We start from the raw sequence: 24,406 nt of genomic DNA on the forward strand, positions 1-24,406 counted from the left end.
AAAATACTGACAACCTCGTCGAACGACCGTAGACACACGAAGCACGTGCGCAGCACGGGCAAGTGCGCTTCACACTCAGGGACGGCGTCTCTGGGGCTCCATGGAGGACTAGGAATTTGCCAAGCAGGGAAGAACCGGAAAGGAAGAAGAAAGTCCAGAAGGAACCAGCGAACACTTGCTGCCCTCTCTCACTGTGGCACACTAAACGCATTCATCCGTTCATCAGCAATTCCCAGTAACTGCTGTCACTCTCCTTTGAGATGAAAACCCTAAAGCACAGATGGCTCGTATGAGAATGCAACAAAAAGATTTTTTTAAAGATTTATTTATATATATATATACATTTTAACTTTTATTTAATGAATATAATTTCCAAAGTACAGCTTATGGATTACAATGCCCCCCCCCCCCGATTTATTTATATTTGAAAGGCAGAGTTACAGAGAAGGGACGGAGACAGAGGTCCTCCTTCCACTGGCTCACTCCCCAGATGGCCACATCAGCTGGAACTGGGCTGGTCTGAAGCCAGGAGCTTTTTCTGGGTCTCCCGCATGGGTGCAGGAGCCCAAGCACCTGGGCCGTCTTCTGCTGCTTTTCCCAGGCCATAGCAGAGAGCTGGATCAGAAGAGGAGCAGCCAGGACTAGAACCAGCACCCATATGGGATCCAGCACTGTACTTTACCCGCTACACCACAACGCCGGCCTCTTTAAATTTTAATAACAAACTATTGCACTAAAATTCCTCACTGTATTTTAAAGGCTATGGAAATCCTTAACTTTCACCAGCTTACACGAACTCCAAGCTTATTCACGGAGCCATTTCCCAAACTACTAACAGGAGCCTTGAAAACTCTAACCCCACCTATATAGCTCCCAAACGCAAAGAAATCACTCGTTAATGGGAACTCTTCATCAGCCACGTCCAAAAGGTACACTCAGAACTCCAAGGACCAATTTTAAAGAAACCTTGTAATCCAACACCTTGAACACACAATGAAAGCTGCAGCCCAGATCCTGTTACTCAGTCTACAAACCTCAGACATGGAAACAAAGCAGACCAGCTTCCAGCCGGGCGCAGTGCCTGGGCCCAGGCCCGCAAGATCCAAGAGAGGAAACGCGTGATGCACTGCAGGCCAGGAACCTTCCCCGGGCCTAGGGCCTCACCCTCTCCAGAGGTTCTTTCTGAAAGCTCATATACAGAATAGCCTTTGCACTCTGCATGGCTTGCATTAGACTCCTCCACCCACTCACGGCAGACATACCTGCACTCGGCTCTCGGCTGTGCGCACTCAGGCCCGTGCGGAGTGGGCAGGGTGTCCCCAGGTCCCCAGCCTTCCCCCCGCCGTGTGGCTCATCTGGATGCGACCCCGCACTGGACGCAACTTCCCTGGCCCTCCGCCGTTTCTCACGCACCAAAGGGTGTTCTGCTCCTGCATTTCTAGAATCTTCCCTTTGCCTATTCTCACTGTCCCACGGCCACTGACTCAAACCTTCTCCCCTGGTACAACTCAGCTTCCTTGGGCCATAACAGGGAATGGTCTCAAATGCAAATCTGACCTTACTGCTCCCCTGCCTAAAAGCCAAATGAGGCTTTCGGGTCCCTTGCTGCTCTTCCCGCCTTGAAGTTCTCCTAGTGACCAGCATGTTCGGAGCTTAGCCGTTCTTAACACACTGTAGAGCTTAGGCAAGGTCTGCTCAGTGTTGAGAGAGACAGTCATCTACATGGGGTTTCTTTCTCATTCCAGCAAAGCCTTAGGTGTCTTAGGGGACGAGACAGCGGGATGGACACAGAACACCTAACACAGAGCCTGGCAACTGCTCTTCTCAAGTTGGCATCACGCACGGGGGCTCACTGGACCGGAGGCTGTAAGGTAGGGAAGCTACGATGTGGGAGCCCTGCAAATGGAGACGAGTCCTCAGACCCACTCGTTCCAGACCCCGAGTCCCCTCACGGTGCCTCTCCGTCGGGAGCTCCGGCTTGTCTTATGGAAAACAACACAGAAAGGAGCCAAAGTGTTTGACCACATGATATAGTCATCGCTTCCATAAAGTGTATCCGGGACTTTTTATCACAGTTAAGGAATACCAACACATAGGCCAAATTCCACTACAATGAACTCCAAAGGATTTGGACCTATATCGTATCATAAAATCCTTTTCCATAAGTAAGCCACGGACTGGCTCATTCATGCATTCCTCCATTCAGCAAATCTCGATCACACGCCTGCTTCACACAGGTCACTGTATTTGGCGCTGGGGTCCTGCGAGAGTCCACACGGTCAAGACTTCCCAGCTGAAACCAAGGACGGGAGGTACGGAAGGTTGTTCCTGTGGAGATCTGACCAGAGGAACCAAGTCATCCTGGCTGTGTTCCTACAGAGGCACCATATCCCTGGACAAGTCCCTGGCACTGGGCTCCCCTACCCAGCAAGCGGGAGAACTGGTGCACATGACCGCTAAGGTGACGCGGGGGCCAGCGTGGCAGCAGTGCAGGGTAAGCCGTGGGAACGCCAGCTCCAGTCCTGCCTCTTCCGCTTCAGATCCAGACCCCTGCTGAGACCCCTGGGAAGGCAGCAGAAGAGGACACAGCCCTTGAGCCCCTGCCACCCAGGTGGGAGACCAGGACGGAGTTCCTGGTTCCTGGTCCTGACTCCACTGTTGCAGCCATCTGAGGCGGGAACCAGCACATGGAAGATCTCTCGAAGGAGATCTCTCTCCCTACTTTTCAAACATTGTAATACATTTTTTTTAAAAAAGCAATTCTAATATTATGAATTCTAGAAACACCAGGATTCCATATCACTAACAAGTCCCTTTGACACCTACAAGTATAGAATTTTATATCCAATTTCATAAATGTGACATTATCCATATATTTCCTGTAGCTAGAAAGATACCTCATCACCTTACACATTACGGAAAATGGTTAACTACATGCAAATTTGAAGCATTTTAAAGAATCTTCTAACCACTTTAGCTTACAAATCGCCCCATGTGAAAATTATATATTTAATGTAAATACTGATCTTAAATGATCTCACTGAAGAACCTAAATAAATCAGACTCAAAACCTTCTCTTCTCACCTTCCTTTCTCGCTTGCTTGAATTCTGATATGTTTAGATTGACTTCAGTTCTCTTAGATGGGAGCAGATGTTGGGTCCAGTGGCTAAGATGCAGCCTGGGATGTCCACACCCACCCACTGCCCGCTCACACGAACCCTGGGAGGCAGGAAGCGGTGGCTCAAGTCCTTGGGTCTCTGCCACCCACGTGTAGGAGACCCTGCATGAGCTCTGGCCTGGCCCAGTCCCTGCTGTCGCAAGCATTTGTGAAGGAACCAGGGAACAGAAGGTCTTCTTGTATACAAAATGGCATTTTTAACCCAAAGGACTAGCACATTTATGTGAGCCAAGCTCTTTGTGACCTTAATTTCAAGTCTCTTGCACCCATCTCCCTCTCAGCAGATCACCAAAGACCCGGAACCCTGAGTGCCTGGGGAGGCGGCAGCTGACAAGGCCCCGGTGCTGGGCACAGATCCTCCAACACCTGCCCACGGTCTTTCCTGTCATCAAGCAGAAAACACCTGTCTGAGCAGCTCTTAAACAGCCAGACGCAGGACAGCAACCAAAGCACATTCTGCACACCGACTTACACAGCTCAGGAAAAATCAACCCCTTCTTTTCTCACTGCGTCCACCAGTCCCAGGGACAGAAGGGAGCAGGGTCACACTAACCCATCGGGCACCTTTGGGTGAGTTACACAAGGAACCTTCTTCCACTGAGGAGGAGTGCACCAGAGGGCTGGCAGCTTGAGTGTGAACTGGATTTCTGTCTCCACTTGCCTTAGACAGGATGACCTTGTGCAGTGAACAACCTGCACAACTGTATAAGGTGGCATGGCCAGATATGTAAAGAAAAACATGTTCTATAAGTACTGACCATTAGAGGTGGAAGAATGTAACTTTGCCTAGAAGTAAAGAGCAAATAAAGCTGCCTACAAGAAGGGTGTGTGAGTAATGGGGAGACAGACGGACCAGAGGAGTGAGAGTGTACAAGCAGAGTGTTCATTCACTCATTCCAGCCAGTGGCCTGGAAAAGCCCACTTGCAAGTAGCACCATGGGTCTGGAGCAGGCAGAGTGAGTTCAGCGTGTAGTGGGGCGACACGGGGGCAGTCTGGGGGGAGGCGGCAGAGGCCACATGGCCCAGCGTCTCCCATGGCACGCTCAGGACTGGAAAGCTGAGGCCGCGCTCACGGCACTGTTGGGCACTGTACGTTACCACCGTAGCATCAGCTCCACCGGCCCTGTTTCCACGCGCGGGTAAACCCCAGCGGACGGAAACCACGGTCAGGACGTAGAACTCTCACAGAACGGCCGGATATATGTCTTAGGGGATGCGATTGCAAGCGGGGACCCCAGCAGTTGGCACTTTGCAATCCACAGCCTGGGGCCCACGATCTGCACCTGCAGGGCACTGCGAGCGCCGCCCCGGCCGGAGCCCAGTGGAGGGAGGCCTGGGGGCAGCCAGGTGCGGTCAGTTAGAGCAGCGGCGGCCGCGGGCATTTGGCGACCAGGAGCGCGCGGCCGGTCAAGGTCTCCTCGCCAGGCAGCAGCCAGAAAACGCACCGAAGGCAATCGCCGTCGAGATCAATAAAGGCGCCCTGTTTTTCAGTTTGTAAAACCCCAAGAAGGGACACGGGGGCTCCTCAAGCTGCCCTGTTTCCGACGCTAACAACTCCCCGGGCGGCCGCCGGCGGCGACCACCTCGTGGAAGAACGCGTCTGCCCTCCTCGCCGGTTTTCTGTAAACCACGATCCACTGGGGACACAACGCGTCGGCTTTCACAGCCACTGGGCGGCTCAGCCCCACCGGGAGCAGCGCCCGGCGGGAGGGGGGAGGGGGCGGCGGGTCTACACCCGCGGGATCGCCCGCAGCGCCTCCCTCCCCCGCCGCGATGCCGCAGGCCGGGGCCTTCGTGTCCGCGCGGCGCCGGGGGACCTCGGTTAGGAAAGGGTTGGTGCCCGGGCCCGGCCGCTGCGCGGGACACACGGAAAGTGTCCCGGGCGCTGCCACGCTCACGGGAGAAGGTGCCCGAGCCGCGCGAGGACAGCGACGATCGGGGGCAGGGGGGCTTAGGGGGCACGGGACCCGCAGCCGCCCGCGCCGCCGGGACCCCCGGAGCCCGCGCCCCGCCGCGCCCTTACCTCGGTCGAGCGCGGGCGCTCCTGCGCGCGGACTTGGAGAAGTTTCTGCGGTCACTTTTTGTTCTCCGCCGGGGCGCGCGCGCGGGGAGTCTGCGGCGGCCACGGCTGCCCCCGCCCGCGCGCCGCCGCACCTTCCTCGCGGCCGCCGGGCCCGCCCCGGCCCCGCCCCCGGCCCGCCCCCTGCCCGGGGCCGCGGTCCCCGCCGGCTCCCCCGGCGCCTTCCCCGGGACGGCTGTCGAGAGCAGCTCTGCTCGGAGCCGGCCGGACACGAGCGTGTGCACCCGCTGCCCCGTGCCTACGGGAGAGGCGACGTCCGCCGGGAGCCCTGACCTGCAGCGGGCAGGGGCCGGTGTCCCGGGGAGGGCTGTAGGCCGGGGGCGCCCTGGAGCGCTGGGGCTTCCCCGATGGAGGTGTCGCGCGCTGCACCGGGGGCCCCTGGAGGCGGCGAGGCTGGGGACGGGGAGAGGCAGGCGCGCGGGCTGCCCCAGCCCGGAGGAGGAGAGGGAAGGGGAGGTGCGTGCTGGATTTTCCTTGGTCGTGGCGCCGAAGGCACGGAGAGAGCCGGCCCCTGGGCAAAGCTGGCCCCAGCCCGACGCGGTCCGAGATGCCCGGTGCAGGCACAACCAGTTAGGGGGCCCGGATCCGGCAGCCGCCCATCGGGAAGTGTGGCCGTAGGAGCCACGCGCGCCGGACTGCGGAGCGCGGGCGCACGGCGGGTCTGCAAGACCAGAGCAAGCTTTCCCACGGCACACCCTCCGCCCTCCAGCCCCACGGGCTCTGTGCGCGTGGAACCTCGGGTGCCCGGCCTGTCTCAGCGTCTACACCTGGGGCCCCGCCTGGGGAAGGCCGGGCCGCTGCACTCCCCCGACTCCAGACTCCGTTGTTTAATCATCGACTCCGCCTGGGAGCTCCCCGCCTCGGCCTCTTACTTGCTTCTGCCGCAAACTTCCCTCCCTGAGTTTTGTGTTTATTTTTCCTGCTTAGTGTATTGCATTTTCCACACCGTTTTTAAAAAAAATTTTTTTTTCTGGCTGTAAAAGTGAATTCAGTGGGGGGGGGGGGGCAGGGCAGTGCTGTGGCATAGCGGGTAAAGCTGCGGCCTGCAGTGTCAGCATCCCATAGGGACATCGGTTCGAGTCCCCGCTGCTCCACTTCTGATCCAGCACTCTGCTATGGTCTGAGAAAGCAGTAGTAGGTCTCCCACGTGGGAGACCTGGAAGAAGCTCCTGGCTCCTGGCTTCGGATCCAGTGTAGCTCCGGCCGTTGCAGCCATCTGGGGAGAGAACCAGCGGACGGAAGACCTCTCTCTCTCTCTGCCTCTCCTCTCTCTCTGTAACTCTTTCAAATAAATAAATTTTTAAAAAAATAAATACAGTGGGCTCCCACTATCCACTGGTTCTGCGTCCAGAGATTCAACCACCTGTAAGATGAAAATACTGGAAAAAGAAGTGTGTCTGTACTGAACACAGAGTGACTTTTTCTTGTCATTATTCCTAAACAACGCACTCTAACAGCTCCTTACATCGCGTTTACGCTGGGTATTTACGAAATCCAGAGGTGACCTAAAGTGGACAGGAAGACAGTGTAGCTTAGATGCAAGGTATCTAAAACGTTTTCATATCTGATCTGCAGGAGCGCCTGGGACCAGTCTCCTTTGGATACCAAGGGTGACTATCACAAACTTTAAAAAATGTTGGGTACATAAACCAAGATGGCTCCATATCCCCCAGCCTTATAGACTCACCTTCCCTGGATGGCCAAGTCACCAGAGTCTAATCCTGCACCTCGAGTGGATCAAGAGAGTCTAACAACTGAAGTGGTGCAAGCTTTATGGATGTATTCACTGTAACAGGACTTTGAGTAACAAGGGATTAACTAATAAGAGGTAAAGAGAATTCACAAATAAAGGGAGTAGCAGGTATAAGGATCTAAGCAGCAGCCGCTACCCTCAGGGCTGAGATGGGGCACCCATGGGTTAGCTTCTTCCTTCCAGCCCCCACTCCAACCCCAGGGGGCCGAGACCCAGCCTGTTAGGGAGGGCACAGCCATAGCACAGTAAATGACCGATAAGTCAGATAGAGATGCGCCCCTGGAAATCTACTCTTAGGTATGGGGAAAGCCATTCACAAGGAGGCACCCCTGCGAGGGCGGGGTCCTGGGGGAGGGTCCTGGAGAAACTGCACCCCCTGCAGGAGCAGGCAACCAGGAAGCAAAACTCTGTCCTCAGGCAAGGCCTCTCTGTTGCTGGCTGCTTGCAAAGCTCACCAGTAAGCCGGTGGGCAGGGCCCAGGTTCATTCTTACAGGGAAGCCAAAAGGGTGAACTTGGACCTGAGAGGCAACAGGTTGATAACCAGCACGCCATAGAAAGCCCAGGCATTGCCCAGTGACCCCTCCCAGGGCTTCCTGCACACTCCAGATGAACCCCAACATTTTTTTAAAGATTTATTTAAAATAGTTACACAGAGAAAGGGAGGGGGGAGGGAGAGAGAGAGAGAGTTCTTCCATCCAATGGTTCACTCCCCAGTTGGCCACAATGGCCGGAGCTGCACCGATCTGAAGCCAGGAGCTTCTTCTGGGTCTCCCCTGTGAACCCCAACATTTCTGCAGACCTCGCCCTGTTTGGACACTTGTCCTTTCAGATAGCCACTGATGGAGTCCCTGACCACCACTCCCTTGACTGTGAGTTGCTGCACTATGCATGTCTCCCCACCACCCTCACCTCAGCTGGGGGCACCCATGCCTCCTCTCCCAGTTCTTCACAGCACGGCTCTGGCCACGATGCAACAGAATTGGACAGAAGGTATGGGAACGAAGGAAAAGGAACAACGTTCAAGCAACTGAAGATGCAAAAGAGCCAGCGGGCTCCCTGCTGCTCAGCCCGCCTTAGCCTGAGCTCCCCACAGATGACACTGTCACTGTGTCCCCTACCCAAGTCCAGGCTGAGCAGAGAAACAAGTGCATGTCTCCTCTTCCTCAATGTTAGTCGCTGTCCGTGACATGAGAAATAATTGGCAGAGATGCAAATTAACATTCATATTATGGTAGAAGAGACATTTGGCACCCAGGATCCAGACTTGCTCATTTGTTAATGCCTTTGTGGGGCGTCTTGGCTCATTGTAAGCAGTAATGGGATCATCTGTGTGTTCACAACAGTCCAAGGGAGACAGACAGGAAACAAACCTTCTGGTTGTTATGTCTCACGAATTCTCTGAAGACACAGAGAGAACACAGGTTGGGGATCCCTTCTCTGTATTGTTTGGGTCCGGAAGTGTTTCAGATTTCAGATTGTTAAGTATTTTTCCTGTACACAATGATATATCTTGGGGGGTGGGGCCCAAGTCTCAACACAGAATTCATTTCTGTTTCCTGTATACTTCATTTGCATAGCCTGAAGGTAACCACATACGCTCTTTTTAGTGCACCTGAGTTTTGACTGCGACCTGTCACGTGAGGTCAGGCGTGGAATTCTCCACTGGTGAAGTCAGGACAGCGCTCAGAACGTTTTGGATTTTCCCACGCACGACGCTCAGCCCACGTAAGGAGTTGCCACAGCTCCCAGGGACCCCGCAGGAAGCAGCCTTTGAGCTGAGCTCTGAGTGACCAGCTGAGCTGAACTGTTCCACCAAGGAACTGAGGCTCTGCTGTGGGAAGGAGCCGGGTCCGCTTGAAGGAAAGCGACTGGGGACCAGAGAGGAAGAGCCCAGCGTGTGTGGGCACAGTGGCACGGTGAGGACTTGGGGTTTTTACCCTGCGACGAGTGAGAGCCCTCTGAAGGGTCCAGAGCCCCAGTCTGGCTGGAGACCAGAGAAGAGGCCGAGGGCATATTCTAAGAATACATCTGGGAGCTGGCATTGTGGTGGAGCAGGTCTAGCCACTGCCTGAGAAGCCAGCATCCCATAGGGTGCCGGTTTGTGTCCCAGCTGCTCCGCTTCTGATCCAACTCCCTGTTAGTGGCCTGGGGAAAGATGGCCCAGTGCTTGCTCCCCTGCCACCCACTTGGAAGACCCAGACGAAGCCCCTGGGTGCTGGCTTCAGGCTGGCTCTTCCCTGGCTGTTGCAGCCCCTTGGGGAATGAACCAGAGGATGGAAGATTCTGTGTGTGTCTCCCTCTCTCTAACTCTGACTTTCAATTAATAGATGAATCTTAACAAACAGAAGAACACATTTGGGAAGAGCCTAAAACGTGAAGCTGGTGCTCAGGGTAGAGAGTGAACGCAGAGATGTCGACCGGAAGGGAGCTAAGTGGGCTGAAGAAAGAATGGGAGGCAGGGGGCTGCCTCAAGTGCTGGGGTAGAGACTGCAGAGGAAGGAGAGACAGAAGCCTGTTAGCAAGAGGCCCTGAGAGGGACGGGCCTGGGAGCCGGGGGACCGGGAGGAAGCTAAGTGGGAGTGCCATTCTCCCCCCAACAGTGTGGCTTGCCTGTAGAAACACCAAAGGCCCCTTGAGCTCCTGCGTCCACCCTGGCAAAGAGAAAGGCAGCATGCAGGCTTAGAGGCAGCCCAGGGCCAGCGTTGTGGCACAGCTGGTTAAGCCCCCACTGCAGTGCCAGTATCCCCTATCAGAGTGCTGGTTCGAATCTGGCTGCTCTGCTTCCAATCCAACTCCCTGCTAATGTGCCCAGAGAAGGCCAAGTGCTTGGGCCCCTGCCACCCACGTGGGAAACCAGGATGGAGTTCCTGGCTTCTGGCTTCAGCCTGGCCAAGCTCTAGCTGTGGTGGCCATGTGGGGAGTAGACCAGCCGATGGACGATCTCTGTATGTCTCTCTGTCACTCTGCCTTTCAAATAAATAAATATTTAAAAAAAAAAGAAAGGCATCCAACTTACATCATCCGCTCACTTCTTGCTATGAAGGTTTTCAAAGTCCTCAGCCACAGTATCTTCTTTTCTCACAAGTTCAAGAACAGCAGTCTTAGCTGCAGCCCACACCACAGGGTCTTCAGATGACTCATCGCGAAACGTCCGAGGGAAGGGCTCGTGCCCAGTTTGCCTCCCCATCCCCGGGACCCCAGCATGTTCCCGGCGCTCAGGAGGTGCCTAGCAGTGGTTGTAGAACGGGACGCTGTTTCCAAGCCTTCCCAGCACCTGGCAGTATCTCACTGGACGGCTGTAGCAGACACTGAGCCGTCAGCTTCGCCACACGAGCCCTCCTTCCCCGGTGCCCTGCCTCAGAGAGCTCCCTGCACACACCTCTCTCCCGCCTGGAAGATTCTGTTGGGGGAGGCTTCGTGGTGTCTTGTCTTTGTTTCGCAGCTCCTGAAGGAAGAGAGCCTTCCCGCTGTGCAAACTCAGCCTCTGCCCAGGCAGAGAACGGCTACAGAAAGGGCACGAGACGCGCACCTCCGCCCAGGAGCCATCCTGTAAGAAACTGCTGCATCTAATCCCCATCTCCCTGGAGCGCCGGTGCAGTTTGCCAGTGTGTTTGCAGACCAGAACCAGCCCCGATTCCTTCTACTACAGGCGTCTCTGCTACTTACTGCCTGTGACACTAAGGCTAACACCCAGTCTCCCTTGCGGCCCCCTGGGAGGTAGGGCACAGACTGGGGCTGCACCACGTGGGGTCCAGCCACCTCTCCAACACAGGTAGCTCATTCTGCCGGTGGGGCAGGCTGGCTGGGGGAAGCTGGGATGTTTAGGCAGCATTGTTTCCAAGAAAGCCACATTTCTCCTTTCTGGAGATCACTTGGCCAAACACGGATGGGTCTTTTCGGTTGGCTGCTCGGCGCTTGCATGATTCACTCACTTCCTGGCGTTTCTCAGATCCCTGAAAGGAAGAAGGAGGCAGGCTCGAGTGCAATTCCAAAAAGCTGCTTTTCTGCCCCAAACTTGATCTGCTTGCCATTGCTCTCAAATTGTTTGCATGTGTGTGGGGCGTGTAGCTCAGTGTGAATGCAAAGCTTTGCTTTTCTTTCTCTTGGATTGATTTTACTCCTTTTTCTTCCCTCCAACAAGCTATGAGAGTCTATTTTATGTATTTTTGAAGGCGTACTGGAAAATGGAAGGCCAGCGGGTAGGAGTACTGCACCATGATAAAAGGTCTGTGTTTTGTTTTGACAATTGCTCAAGATTCTAGCTCCAAACGCTTTGCTAATGCCACAGAGACTCTTCCCTGGCCAGGGCCAGTCCCCTAACTGCTCCATCCCTGGGCCAGGAAGCATTTCCAGGTGTCACCAAAGAAGAGATGGTGGCCCCTCATGCCCCCTGGGGAGCATGCCGCTCTTACACTATGAAGTGGGGTTGGCGAGGAGACCTAAGAGACTTACACACAAGCCTGGGCCCTGTGTAACCTACACAGACACCTCGTGACCCCGAATAAATTATCTTTGACATCGATTGTTCTAAGTTGATCAAACTGATGTTATTCTAAATTTTTTTTTTTAAGATTTATGTATTCAAAAGGCAGAGTTACAGAGAGAGATGGAGACAAAGAGAGATAAAGATCTTCTATCAGGGCGGGCACTGTGGCATAGTGGGTTAAGCTGCTACCTGCAATACCAGCATCCTATATGGATGCCAGTTCGAGTCCCAGCCGCTCCACTTTTGATCCAACATCCTGCTAATGTGTCTGGGAAAGCAGCAGAAGATGTCTTAACTCCTTGAGCCCCTGCACCCACATGAGAGAGTCAGAAGAAGCTCCTTGCTCCTGGCTTCAGATTAATTTGAAAGAGTAATAGAGAGAGAGAGCAAGACCTTCTATCTGCTGATTCACTCCCCAGATGGCCACAATGGCCAGGGCAGGGCCAGGCCAAAGCCAGGAGCTCGGAACTCCACCAGGGCTCCCATGTGGGTGAAGGCCCAAGCTCTTGGGCCACCTTCCACTGCTTTCCCAGGTGCATTAGCAGGGGACTGGATCAGAAGCAGTGCAGCCCGGACTTGAACCAGCACCCACATTGGATACCGGTGCTGCAGGTGGTGGCTTAACCTGCTGCATCACATCATTCTTCAATTACAGTATTAGCCTGATAAACATATCCAAAAACTTAAACCTTAATACTGTCTGAACCAAAAGTAAGCGCCTACTCCTGTACTAAATATGGTAAAGATGTTCCATCAATTCTTGCTCACCCAGTCAGTGCATTGTCGGCATTTATTTTCACTGGAGCCCTCCGTATAGGAAACATATTTGGGCCGGTGCCACAGCTCACTAGGCTAATCCTCCGCCTGTGGCGCCGGCACATAGGGTTCTAGACCCGGTCCGGGCGCCGGATTTTGTCCCGGTTGCTCCTCTTCCAGTCCAGCTCTCTGCTGTGGCCCGGAAGGCAGTGGAGGATGGCCCAAGTGCTTGGGCCCTGCACCCACATGGGAGACCAGGAGGAAGCATCTGGCTCCCGCCTTCGGATTGGCACAGCACGCCGGCCGTAGAGGCCATTTGGGAGGGGGGGGGTGAACCAACAGAAGGAAGACCTTTCTCCCTGTCTCTCTCTCTCACTGTCTAACTCTGCCTGTCAAAAAAAGGAAACATATTCACTGAAACCATACTTACTGTGAGATGCAAACCTTGCAAAATATGAGCATGCTTCTCTCTCAAATTTCCCTTAGTGCCCGTGGGTTCCTCTTTTTCCAATTCCCTCATCCCATTAAACTTGGACTTCATGAAGTCTCTGTATGGACTCTTCTGAATCCCCCGTCTCCCTCCCAAGCCCTTCCACTTAGGGCTCATTGTTTATGCTCTGCCCTCAACCCCGTAGACTTCTCCGCCTTCTCCTGTCTTGCTGCAAGTGCCGGGCTTGGAGTTTGCATGTCACAGTTCTGGGGGAAGAGAAGCAGGTGGATTTTCGCTCCCCGACAAGGAGAAGTTGAGCCGCGTTTGCAGTTGAGGGCCATTGGTGTGGGGCCGCCTGGCGTGCAGACGAGCTCTTCAGAAGGGAAGTCGTTCTTGAAATTTACCTACCTACAGAATGGACTTCAGCCAAGATGGTAGAAGCAGCAGTTTCCATCCATGTGAAAGAGCCGTAAAGTCTGATTGGGTGTGAAGGTGAGGGACTGAAGAGGAGCGCGGGGAGCTTTATGACTTCCTCAAAAAGCATTGTAATGGGGGATGTTTGTTATGTGGGGGATTCTAGGTCGAAGATAAGGTTTTAAATGAGCTAAAAACTGACCTTGACCCAAATTTATGATTGTCAATTTCCTCTTGGTTTCATACATTCTTTTTTTAAGCTTTTATTTATTTGAAAGTCAGAGTTACAGAGAGTGGGAGGGAGAGACAGAGAGAGAGGTCTTCCATCCACCAAATCACTCCTCAGATGGCCGCAATGGCCAGAGCTGCCCTGATCCAAAGCCAGGAGCCAGGAGCTTCTTCCGGGTCTCCCATGCAGGTGCAGGCGCCCAAGGACTTGGGCCATCTTCTACTGCTTTCCCAGGCCATAGCAGAGAGCTGGATCAGAAGAGGAGCAGCTGGGACTTGAACCGGCACTCATATAGGATGCTAGCACTGCAGGTGGCAGCTCTACCCACTATGCCACAGCGCCGGCCCCCAGCTATGCATTTTAAAAATCCAAATTCAAGCTTTTAAATTAGATTACTTCCAAAGGATTGACTCTCAGGTTAGATTTGTGTCACAGCACTATAAAACGCAGTATTCTGTAAAAATAATTGAAAATGGGAGTGGGCACTGTGTCAGAGCGGGTAAAGCCACCGCCAGCAGTGCCGGCATCCCATATGGGTGCCGGTTTGAGTCCCGGCTGCTCCACTTCAAATCCAGCTCTCTGCTAAGGCCTGGGAAGGCAGTTGGAAGATGGCACAAGTCCTTGGGCCCCTGCACCCACGTGGGAGACCGGAAGAAGCTCCTGGCTTCTGGCTTTGGATCAGGGCGACTGCGGCCGGTGCCGCCAATTGGGGAGTGAACCAGCAGATGGAAGACCTCTCTCTCTGTCTACCTCTCCTTCTCTCTGTGTGTAACCCAGACCTTCAAATAAATAAATAAATAAATCTTTTAAGAACAATTGAAAATGCTTTTGACAGCAAAACATTCTTTTCTCCATTAGGGTGATGCGACCGTTGACACCTGCAGTGGCTCTTGAGTTACAGGATCATCAAAATCTTTCTGCTCCCAGTTCTCCCCTGCTATTGCATCAAGAATGTGTAAAACATTTCTCTTTTACCATTTTTTTTTTAAAGGGAAAGACAGAAGGCATAGTTGTTAGCTGCTCCTTCTGTCTCTGGAATAATCTGTGCCCTTCACTCCTGCCAAGCTCCCCCTCCCAGGATGAGGTGGGGGGGGACGCCTCTGAGTCCTCCTTGTCATGGTGGGAGGTGACACTCAGCACACCCTGTCCCGTGCGGAATCCCCTCATTAAACAGGCAGCCGGCTTGCCACCAGCCGTGTGGGAAGGAGACACTAAATAGGTGCTCAGTTAAGGGAGCTGCTTCCCTCCTCTCCTGCTGCTGCCAGCCGTCTCTATCCATCGTGTGCCCCTAGACGCTCATAGCCAAGGGCGGTGCTGTCGTAGAACCTGTGGAGCCCTTTGCAATCCAGTTCAACAGCTTCAGTCCACCAATCAAGCGTGTTAGAAAATGGTTAAGCTGCTGCCTGCAATGCCGGCGCCCCAAAGGAGCTCTGGCCTGGCCACTCCAGCTCCTTGCTAAGGTGCCTGGGAAGGCAGCAGAGGATGACCCAAGTTCTTGGGCCCCTGCCACCCATGTGGGAGACCTGGATGGAATTCTAAGCTCCTGGTTTTGGTCTGATCTGGACCTGGCTGTTGTAGCTATTTAGGGAGTGAACCAGGCGATGGAAGGTTCTCTCTCTCTCTCTCTCTCTCTCTCTCTCTCTCTCTCTTTCTCCTTCTTTGTCACTCTGCCTTTCAAATAAATAAATACAAATATTACAAAAGAAAATAACGTTCTTAAAGCACAGCTTTCCATAACCAGGAGGATTTGGGAGGAATCCTACCTGAACTTGAAATTTAAGATTATTCCTGTTATTAATCACTGGCAAACCAACACCGAGGCAGCTGAAACTTGTCCTGTTGCTACTCGCTCAGCCAGGAACCCGAAGAGTTTACCTGCTGGAGCAGGGAGGGGTGGCTGAGATCCCCATCTTCCCCTGGCTGCGGTGAGGTCATGAGAAACGTCATCCCAGAGAGGACTGGAGGCACACTGGTGTCTCCCCAAAAGACAAGGTCAATGGCTGAGAGGCTGACTTGCTGTTAGCTCGAAAGCCTACCCCTCATACTAAAAATAAGAAAATGCACAAGCGGCCATAGGTGTGAATCTTAGTGTTCCGTGAGCCGCGCGGCCCCCCGACCCGCAAGCCTCTTTGCCACCTGCTACCCTTTCAGAAAGTTAATTTGTCTCCTGATTTATCTCCAGTGCAACAGTACAAAAATACTTACAAGTGGGGGATGATTAAAAAATAAATAAATGGGCCGGTGCCGCGGCTCAATAGGCTAATCCTCCATCTAGCAGTGCCGGCACACCGGGTTCTAGTCCTGGTCGGGGCGCCAGATTCTGTCCCGGTTGCCCTCCTTCCAGGCCAGCTCTCTGCTATGGCCTGGGAGTGCAGTGGAGGATGGCCCAAGTGCTTGGGCCCTGCACCCCATGGGAGACCAGGAGAAGCACCTGGCTCCTGCCATCAGATCAGCGCAGTGCGCCGGCCGCGGCAGCCATTGGAGGGTGAACCAACAGCAAAAGGAAGACCTTTCTCTCTGTCTCTCTCTCTCTCACTGTCCACTCTGCCTGTCAAAATAAATAAATAAATGAAAATCCCCCAACCCTAAGGTTGCATGGTTTCCCACAGCCCTGCCTGCCTGTCCTTGCAGGGCTGGGCTCCATCTGTCTTCAGACTTCCTCCCACTCTCTCCTGTCCCCTGCTCCATGGCATCGCCATCTTCCATGTTGCTTGGAGCCACCCTAGAGTTCTCCTAACCCTTCGTACCCAAAGTCCTGTGGTCTCCAGTCTCCTGCTGCCTCTCCAGCCCCACTCTTACTGTTCTGCCCAAGCAATGGCAGCCAACTCCAGGTCTCCCCCTGCAACCTTGGACCTGAAGAGATGGGGAACAGCTTCCAGGCTCTGTTCAGGTGGAGCCAGCTCCGTGCTTCTGTGGCCTGATGATTAGTAGTTCCCTCACGTCAACCCCTGCCCCCTCCCCCACCAGACGAAAGGTCACAAATGCATGAGGTCTTTGTGACCGCCCCAGGCCCGGCTACACCACAGGCTCCTCCGGAGAGCACCTTCATCTCTCGCTGCTGCATAGACGTGTGTTGCAAAGCCCCACTTTGCCATGCGCCAACTGAATGCTTTGTTCCAGGAGCTCAAATCTCTTATCCCTTTTCTTCCCGTATCGGTCACTTCCGGCTCCTCTGTTTCCACGTTGGACATAACCAGGTTCTGAAACCCTCCCTCCCCTCGTCCATCTGGGAGCAGCCTTGGCAACCCTTCTGGGGCACCTCCTGCTGCCCAGCTTCTCCACTGTGGGTGGAGCTTCTCCACTGTGAGGCCAGAGCTACCTGGGATTAGGAACTGTTGCCCTAACCAGTTCTTCTCTGTGCTCCTGAAAATGCTGCGCCGTCACCAGAGGTTCCCCATCCCCCTTCTTGCTTGGCCGTGTCACTCTGTCATCCATCCACCTGTGACTGCACCAGGAAGTGTCTATGATGCTCCGACCCTCACACATTCATTCGTATGACAGCGATTGTAAATGCAATGGAAAGTGAAGTCTATGTGGATGACAGTCCTGACACCAGAGTTGTGATGTTCAGTTTAAATCCCGGCTTGGGGTTCGGGATGGTCACCTCCCACATCAGAGTTCCTGCCTGGGTTCAAATCCTGGCTCTGCTTCTGCCTCTGGCTTCCTGCTAATGTGCGCCATGGGAGGCAGCAGGTGGTGGTGCTGTGCTCCTTGCACTCATAGGTGAGACCTGAACTGAGCTCCTGGCTTCTGGCTCCCGCCTGACCCAGCCCTGGCTCTTTCAGGCATTTGGGGAGTGAACCAGTACAAAGATATCTATCTGCTGTCTCTGTCTATCTTGTGTATGTGTGTGTCTGTGCCTTTCAAATAAGTTTAATTAAATTAATTTTTTTTAAATACAGGCTTTGATATTTCAAGGAAATAACTCTACATGCCTCGGTTTACTGTATTATAAAACAGGCGTGATGATCAAATTTCCCCAATGGAATCAAACGGGGATGAAATGAGTTAATATTTATGTTTTTAAAGTTTTATCTATTTTTATTTATTTGAAAGGTAGAGTGACAGAGAAACAGCGAGCGAGAGAGAGAGAGTGAGTAAGCAAGAGATCTTCCATTCACTGATTCACTCCCCAAAAGCCTACAACATCCAGGACTGGACCAAGCAGAAGCCAGGCTTGGAAACTCAATCCAGGTTTCCTATATAGGTGGCAGAGACCCAATTACTTGAGCCATCACCTGCTGCTTCCTAGGGTGCATGCCAACAAGAAACTGGATTGGAAGTGGAGTGTCTCAAACGACATCCCTACCACTATGCAAATGCCTACCCCAGAGTTAATATGTGTGAAGCACTAGTGTTATATCAAGCAAAAGCTGTTAAAGAATTTCTGTTGCCCTGATGCCTTGCTCTACTTTAGCTTATTTGCAAATCCAAAGCACACAGGACCCTGGCACAGTGTGGCCTCTGCCCAGTGCAGAGCCCTGTGTGCTTCCCGATGGACTGATCCCTGAATTCATGTTAGCCGTAGAACTCTACGTCACAATGCAGACAACACAGCATCAGCACACAACTGGTACTGCACGAAGAAATTCAACTACATATTAAAGGGGGGAGAGAAAATCCCTGGATGGCTATTACATTAACATTTACTGAGTGTTTACTCTGTGCCATTGGCTCAGTTTCCTGGGTGAGGTATCTCACTTGCAGCCTGCCCACGGTCACAGAGCTAGTGGCCGGCTGATTCCAGCGTGCAGAGGCCCTGTCAATCACATGGGAAAGACAGAGCTCCTCATCTTACTCGCGAACGCCCTTCAAGATTTCCAGGTTCATTATCATTGTTACTACTTGGATGTTGACTGAGTCTTGGCTGTTGATGATGATGAGGATGATGACCTCGCCCTAGACCGAATTGGGAAGACAGCCCAAGCCTGCCTCGTTACATCCTCAGGTCTGCTCTGGGTCCCAGACTGGAAGTCACACAATCAGCACCTGCAGGTGGTTGTTAGGAGCTTCAGCTGTGAACTTTCTCAGGGGATATCTGTGCTTTAATTGAAAAGCCGACAAAGCCTTTGAGAACCGAAGATGCGAGATGGAATCTCAGATACCGTCAGAAGCAAGAAAAGTGAGTTAATCAAGGAGGAGGTCCCTGGAGCCCTTCCGTCACCCCAACAGCACGTCCCTGACGACACCCGTTTATATGCACAAGTACTGAAACGGCATGGAGTCATTTTAGCAGTTTCCTTCCTGGGGAGACCTTGGCCTGAGTTATTTTTCTTACAGCAAAGTACACATGGTTACAAGCTGTGTCTACTTCCTCAGTCAGTGTGGATTCTGACTCAAGCCAGTTTCAGCTAGCTTAACATAACCAGAACCAGCAAGGCAAATGTCTCCCAATGTTGGCCGCCCTGGTGTGCGTAAAACCGTTGTGCCTGTGTAGTCCTGAGCTGGGAAAATCCCCAGATGGAGAGAGGTGGGTAGCACACTGCAGACAGGGAGTCACCGCGATCCAAAGGCTCTTGGAGAAAAATGCACATCCAAAGCGAAGTTTAACATAAATTGTTGCAAAAGACACAAATGCAATTGGCTTTCTTTTTCCCTAATTAAATTCAACTTTGCCCACCAGCTCCCATTCCCAGTCAGTAGTCTGGGTTGTTGTGTTTTTTTTTTTTTTTCAGATTTTATTTATTTATTTGAAAGTCAGAGTTACACAGAGAGAGGAGATGGAGAGAGAGCGAGAGAGAGAACAAGAGAGAGAGAGAGAGAGAGATCTTCCATCTACTGGTTCACTCCCCAGACGGCTGCAACAGCCGGAGCTGCCCTGATCTGAAGCCAGGAGCCAGGAGCTTCTTCTGGGTCTCCCACGTGGGTGCAAGGGCCAAGGACTTGGGCCATCTTCCACTGCTCTCCCAGGCCATAGCAGAGAGCTGGATTGGAAGTGGAGCTACCGGGACTCGAACCAGCACCCATATGGGATACCAGCACTCCAGGCAGTGGCTTTACCCACTTTGCCACAGTGCCAGCCACTCACTCAGTAGTTGTGTTAGCTTCCTAGGGCTGCAGTAACGGGTGCTTTAAAGGAATGGAAACTCATTGTCTCACATTGTTTTGGAGGCTACAAGTCCAAAACCAAGGAGTCAGCTGGGCCCTGCCCCACTGAGGCTCCATGGGAGAACCTGTTGTATATGCCATTCTCCTAGCTTCCGGGGGCTGCTGCCATCCCTGGCGTTCCTTCGTTCAGGGACACGTCCCACGGTCTCTGCCTCTGCAGGCACAGTACATTGTCCTCCACCACACCAATCATAGTGGGTTAGGGCCCGCCTTGAAGACCTTATTTTAACTTGATTACATCTGCCAAGACCCTATTTCCAAATAAGGCCTCATCTGCAGGTTCTAAAGGTCAGGACGTCAGCAGATCCCATGGGCAGACACAACCCAAGTCATTAGCACAGAGGGATACTCGGTATCACCACCAAAGGATTTCATTCCTTCTAGTTGAAAACTCATCTCTTTTAGACACCCATCTATCAGTTCAGCATTACCTTCCCTCCTGCAAATCCCACTTCTTCTCCTCTTCTCTCTAGGAGGAGGCTGGGTGTAGGGTGGGGGAAGTGTTCTTAAGAACCAGGGCAGGGCCGGCGCCGAGGCTCACTAGGCTAATCCTCCGCCTTGCAGCGCCGGCACACCAGGTTCTAGTCCCGGTCGGGGCACCAGATTCTGTCCCGGTTGCCCCTCTTCCAGGCCAGCTCTCTGCTGTGGCCAGGGAGTGCAGTGGAGGATGGCCCAAGTGCTTGGGCCCTGCACCCCATGGGAGACCAGGAGAAGCACCTGGCTCCTGCCTTCGGATCAGTGCGAAGCACCGGCCGCAGCGCGCTTGCAGCGGTGGCCATTGGAGGGTGAACCAACAGCAAAAGGAAGACCTTTCTCTCTGTCTCTCTCTCACTGTCCACTCTGCCTGTCAAAAAAAAAAAGAACCAGGGCACAGCCAGCTGATGTCTGATTGGCGGCTGTGTCCCAGTCCTGCCTGAGGTCCATCCTGCTTAACCATGGTCTTCATAGCAATGCGGTGTCACCAGTCCCCACAGGGAACTTTGTCTCCCTGGGGAGGCCTCTGCCTCTCCCAGGCTCACTCTGGAGAATGGGCAGGGTATAGAGCCCCCCCATAGCACTTGTTGGGGTATGCTTGAGAGATGCCTTGTGGCTCTCTACCCAGCACTGGCTTATTTCCCTTTCTCCTTCTTTTTACAGTCTCCTGCTCCATGGGATGGAGGCTTCCCAGAGAGGCCCATCGTCCCACAGGAGTAGCCCTGAGGGATATTTCTTTGGGATCCCCAAACTTCTCTCTCATTTATTTTGTCTCCCTTGTGGGGAATGAGGCCAAGGTAAGACAGAACCCCACAGAGCAATGGTCTGGACCCCTCTTGTCTTCTCCTTTTCCCAGTTCCCTCCCCTTAGCGGCAACCTGGGGAAGGAGATGCGTGTGCCTGTCCTGAGGATGCCACACAGGCCTCTCTCTCCTGTGGTTCCCTAGGAAATGCTCCAAACACAGCCTCGTTCACGAAGCTGTGTTTCTGGAGATGGTGAGCCTCCCTATGATGCAAAAATCTAGGAGGGAATCTGGGTAAAACCACAGCCTGGACATGAAGCACACACAATGCATCCATTCGAAAGTCATCAGTGAGTTAACCCAGACACCAAGCTTTGGGCCAGAATTCCTGAGGAGAGGGTAGCCCAGCAGTCAGCTTCCTCTCCCCCTACAGACATCTGTGAGCCACCCAGCAACCGAGATAGCCAGAGAGAAGAGGTGTGCAGTAACCCTGTGCAGAGCGGGTCTGGCATCCAGACCATGCACATAACTGACAAATCAATTCGGGAAAACATCAGCCACTGCACCTTAAAATGATTGGAGTGGCTTACTGTTGAAAAGAAGATACCCAGGGCACACATTTGGCTCAGAAGTCAAGACGCCGCTTGGGACACCTGTAAGCTGTATCCAAGCCTCGGGGTTTGGGTCCCAGCTCCTGAACTTCCAATCTGACTTCCTGCTAATGTGCACCCTGGGAGGCAGCAATGATGACTCAAGTGCTCCAGTCCCTGTCCTCCCGTGAGAGACCTCGATGGAGCCCCAGGCTCATGGTGTCTGTCCTGGCTGTTGCAATCATTTGGGGAATGCACCAGCAATGAAATCTCTCTCTCTCTCTCTCTCTCTCTCTCTCTCTCTCTCTCTCTTCCTCCCTCCTTCTTGCCCTTCAAACAAATATTTTTTTTTTTCAAAAAAGAAAGAAAAGACATCTAAATAGCTGATAGATATATAAAACGATGCTTAATCTCAGTAGCCAGCAAGGAAATAAAAATACTGACAGCAATTGTAGGAACTGCCCAGATGCCTGCTCTGTGACCCCGCCCTTCTACTGCAGGGCATACGCAACAGAAGTGTGTGCAGACGTGCATTGTGTGTGTGTGAGGATGTCGACAACATCATGATTTGCAGTGGTCCCAACAACTACAACCCAAATGTCCCTCAGCAATAGAGGAATAAAGAAACTGTGGCCGGCGCCGCGGCTCACTAGGCTAATCCTCTGCCTGCGGTGCCAGCACACCAGGTTCTAGTCCCGGTCGGGGCGCCGGATTCTGTCCCGGTTGCCCCTCGTCCAGGCCAGCTCTCTGCTGTGGCCAGGGAGTGCAGTGGAGGATGGCCCAAGTGCTTGGGCCCTGCGCCCCATGGGAGACCAGAAGTACCTGGCTCCTGGCTTTGGATCGGCACAGTGCCGGCCATAGCGGCCATTTGGAGAGTGAACCAACGGAAGGAAGACCTTTCTCTCTGTCTAACTCTGCCTGTCAAACAACAGCAACAACAACAACAACAAAACTGTGGAACAGGACACAACATAGAAAGTGGGCCAACTCCTGTGTGAATCTCACCAGCATAATGCTGAGAGGAAGGATCCAGACATAAAGTAGTGCATGCTGGTGACTCCACGGGGATACGGTTCGGAAGCAGGTGACGTGGACCCACAGTGTAGGTCGGGATCGTGGTTGTCTCTGGTTCTTACAATGTCCCATTTCATGACCTGGGACGCGGTCACACAGGTGTGCTCCTTTGAACACACAGAGGTGGACCCTATGACCAGTGCATCTCTCCCTTCTCACACAACTTTATGAAAATCTTACTAAAACAAACATTTCTCACACAGACTTTTTTTTTTTTTTTTGACAGGCAGAGTGGACAGTGAGAGAGAGAGACAGAGAGAAAGGTCTTCCTTTTGCCGTTGGTTCACCCTCCAATGGCTGCTGTGGCCGGCGCACCGCGCTGATCCGATTGGCAGGAGCCAGGTCCTTCTCCTGGTCTCCCATGGGGTGCAGGGCCCAAGCACTTGGGCCATCCTCCACTGTACTCCCTGGCCATAGCAGAGAGCTGGCCTGGAAGAGGGGCAACCGGGACAGAATCCGGTGCCCCGACCGGGACTAGAACCTGGTGTGCTGGCGCCACAAGGCGGAGGATTAGCCTAGTGAGCCGCGGCGCTGGCCTCACACAGACTCTGGACACATAAGTATACAGCTGAAGCTTGCAGCGCTCTTAGGTTCTGCCTAAAATGACTAAGGCTGAAACCGCTTTTTCGGTCCAATAGCTGGATCAGATCACTGGTCCCCACCCGTGAGGCAGCTCAGGTCACCCTTAAACGGGAGGGCTCTGAGGTGTGATTTGTGGCCACTGTCTTGAGCAAACCTGCAGGCTTTGCCGATTTTACTTAGATGTGAATCTTTTTAAACTCCTACCATAGTCAATCAACAAAGGAATTACTGTACCTTAAAACCAGACTAGAATCCGCAGCGTTCTTCTGTTCAGCCAACACAAAATCACAAAGACAGCAAATTCCTCTTCCAAGCCTTGCCCAAGGCCATCCCTCCCAGACCCCACTCCTCTAGCCGCCTTCATCTTATGTTGGCCTTTGTACCTCTCGTTTGCCACTTAGAAACCTCCTGGTGATACCATCTGCTTTTTTTTTAAATATAAAGTAAATAAATATAATAAAATAAATATTTTACTTATTTGAAAGAAGTATAGAGAGAGAGAGGGAGAGAGAGATCTTACATCCATTGGTTTGCTCCCCAGATGGTCACAATGGCCAGGGCTGGGCCAGGCCAGGGCCAGGAGCCAGGAGCTTCATCCAGGTTGCCCACGTGGGTGGCAGGGGTCTAAGCACTTGGGTCATTTTCCACTGCTTTCCTAGGCCATTAGCAGGGAGTAGGATTGGAAACGGAGCAGCCAGGACTCAAATCATTGCTCATAAGGGATGCTGGTGTCACAGGCAGTTTAACCTGCTATGCCACAATGCCAGCCCCAGTTTAATCTCTTAAATCTGAGAACTTTCCATGTTCAAATTAATCAAGGCTTCATGGCACAAACCTATCAGCAAGTGACACATTCTCTGCCACACGGCCAAGCGATGGAGCAACTGGTGCTGTGGGGGAGGCTACAGCCCCATCAGGTCAGCCCCGGGAGCAGGGCCTGCTGAGGGCAGACATCAGCAGAGCTCCCATGGCTGTGGGAAGAGCTGGGGCCACATCTTTTTCCAATTCCAGGGGGTCACTATCAATAGGACAGGTGTTGCTTATCCATTGTCACAGGGTACCAAGAAACACACTGAGAACTTCACGTGCACTCTCTCATTTAATTCTCCAAGCAACACAATATGGTATTCTGCCCATATTGCAGAAAAGACACTTCATACTAAGAAGGGTGAAATAACTTGCCTACGTTTTCATGGCTACTGGAACCAATAAACCGAGGCTTCAGATCCAAAGCACGGGCTAAGGGATGCACATACATTTAGAAGTAGAAAATTGGTGAACCCAGCCTTAGATGATGAGACACCTATGTAGTCAATGGTGATAAGTGCCAGGGGGCTGAGAATGAGCAGAGTGCACGACCACGTGTGCCTGCCAGAGATTCTGCCAGCAGGGAGAAGGCAGAGGCTTCAGGTCTCCACCATAAGGGTGTGGAGGTCCCCTGGGATCCCTCCACCATGACACGGTAGAGAGGCTGAGCTGAGAGCAGCCTTCGGAAGAGGGGGACAGAT

At 53.0% G+C, this 24,406-nt stretch overlaps 2 protein-coding genes across 3 annotated transcripts in view; both read right to left on the reverse strand.

Moving 5' to 3' along the window:
* TIAM2 (TIAM Rac1 associated GEF 2) overlaps positions 1–5,341 on the reverse strand; it is a 246,507-nt gene extending 241,166 nt beyond the window's left edge. Inside the window, exon 1 of one of the 2 annotated variants that reach the window (XM_070073350.1) lies at positions 5,203–5,341. The gene's annotated coding sequence lies outside the window, so the exon portion shown is untranslated. The remainder of the gene's footprint in view (positions 1–5,202) is intronic. The other variant, XM_070073355.1, reaches the window with a different exon arrangement.
* Positions 5,342–7,632: 2,291 nt separating this feature from the next.
* The window catches only part of SCAF8 (SR-related CTD associated factor 8), a 247,115-nt gene continuing 230,341 nt past the window's right edge, over positions 7,633–24,406 (reverse strand). Inside the window, exon 23 of the transcript XR_007923153.2 lies at positions 7,633–10,966. The gene's annotated coding sequence lies outside the window, so the exon portion shown is untranslated. The remainder of the gene's footprint in view (positions 10,967–24,406) is intronic.

Source organism: Oryctolagus cuniculus, chromosome 5, assembly GCF_964237555.1.
Source record: "Oryctolagus cuniculus chromosome 5, mOryCun1.1, whole genome shotgun sequence".
NCBI lineage: Eukaryota > Metazoa > Chordata > Mammalia > Lagomorpha > Leporidae > Oryctolagus > Oryctolagus cuniculus.